This window comes from Zingiber officinale, chromosome 1B (assembly GCF_018446385.1).
Source record: "Zingiber officinale cultivar Zhangliang chromosome 1B, Zo_v1.1, whole genome shotgun sequence".
NCBI lineage: Eukaryota > Viridiplantae > Streptophyta > Magnoliopsida > Zingiberales > Zingiberaceae > Zingiber > Zingiber officinale.
This window is the reverse complement of record NC_055986.1, coordinates 33,115,114-33,116,710: the sequence shown is the minus strand read 5'-3', so window position 1 is coordinate 33,116,710 and position 1,597 is coordinate 33,115,114. Positions and strand designations below refer to the sequence as shown.

General features: G+C 37.9%; 1 non-coding gene across 1 annotated transcript; it reads left to right on the top strand.

Moving 5' to 3' along the window:
- Positions 1 to 671: 671 nt before the first annotated feature.
- LOC121993903 lies at positions 672 to 778 on the top strand. The gene has a single exon (XR_006115473.1). It is a non-coding gene; the product is annotated as a small nucleolar RNA R71 (small nucleolar RNA).
- Positions 779 to 1,597: the final 819 nt, after the last annotated feature.

Below are 1,597 nucleotides of genomic sequence, written 5' to 3'. Positions count from 1 at the left end.
TTTCTTGCAGGAAGTTGAAGCTGCTGGAAAATAGAGGTCTGGGTGCCCAAAAGGGATCTGGGTGCTCAGAATGCAAAAGTTATCCTCATCGCGCTTCGCCACGTGGAGCTTCATGGTTGGCTGGGCTACGTCACACTCCAGGTGCCTAGAAGGGATTTGGGCGCCCAGAGCATCCTATATAAGGAGGGTGAGCCCTGGAGCAAAGAACAACTCACAACAAGATCTTCCAACGCTTGCTCTGTCGTGCTGTGCTCCTGTGACACTGCAAAGCTACTCCGACAACAAGCGGCTCAAGTTTTTCTTTTCAGTGTTGTCGGTATTTCTTTCTAATAATTCCTGTACTTAGTTTTTGTAATAACTTTGTGAATTATTAGTGATTGCCCAACGAAAGCACTTAACAAATGCGGGTCTTGGAGTAGGAGTCAACCAAGGCTCTGAACCAAGTAAAATGGTTCGTGTTAGCATTGTGTTTTCTTATTTTCGCTGCGTACTCGCTTAAACATTTTTGATCGATGTTCACCACCCCCTCTATCAACTTTCATGATCCAACAATATCTTCGGCTTCATCCAAACTTTTATTCATAAGTGCCCCTCCAGCAGCAGAATCTAAGAACACCTTAGTATGATAATTGATACCATTATAAAATGTATGCAACACCAGTCATTTCTCCAATCCATGATGTGGGCATTGCCTGAGCATATTATTGTATCTATCCCATGCTTCAAATAAAGATTCTGAGTTTGACTATCTGAAACTTGCAATAAGATTTCTCATATGAGCAGTCTTGCTTGGAGGATAGAATTTATCAAGGAATTGTTGCTCACATTGTTCGCAAGTGGTAATGCTATTTGCTGGTAGTGAATTTAGCCATTGCTTATCTTTATCTCTTAAAGAAAACCCAAACAATAATAATCTCACGACTTCAGATGGAACACCATTCATCTTCATAGTTCCGCAGATTTCATAAAAAACTTCTAAGTGTTGATTAGGATCTTCATGTGGTCCACCCCCAAATTAATTTTGTTGGACCATACTGATTATCGCAGGCTTGATTTCAAAATTATTAGCTTCAATAGAGGGTCTTGTGATGCTAGAATGAAATCCTCTACCATAAGGTGTTGTGTAATCTTTAAGCGGTTTGTTTACCATATTTGAATGTACTTGTTCTTCTGAATGTCTTTGTGAGGTTTTCCTTTTATGAAAAGTTCTATCAATTTCAGGATCAAAAGGTAATAGATCACCTACAAAGTTAGACCTTCGCATACAAGAACAAGATTACAGAATTTGATTCACAAATAAAAAGAATAAAGAATGCAAAGAAAAATTACAGAATAGAATTACAAAACTAGTTACAAGTTAGATGTGAGAAAAACAAAGAAAAGTTTAGTCTAACTCAAATGATAATCTCTAATATTATAGACGCAGTCCTCAACAACGACGCCAAAAATTTGTTACATCACCGCAAGTGCACGGTTACGTCATCAGTAATATAAAAGATACTGTATCCATAGGGACTGGTTATAACCACTAAAGATATCTCAAAATGAATTAGTTAAACAATCAACTAGGAATTACATGTACTAAGAAGCAACTAGA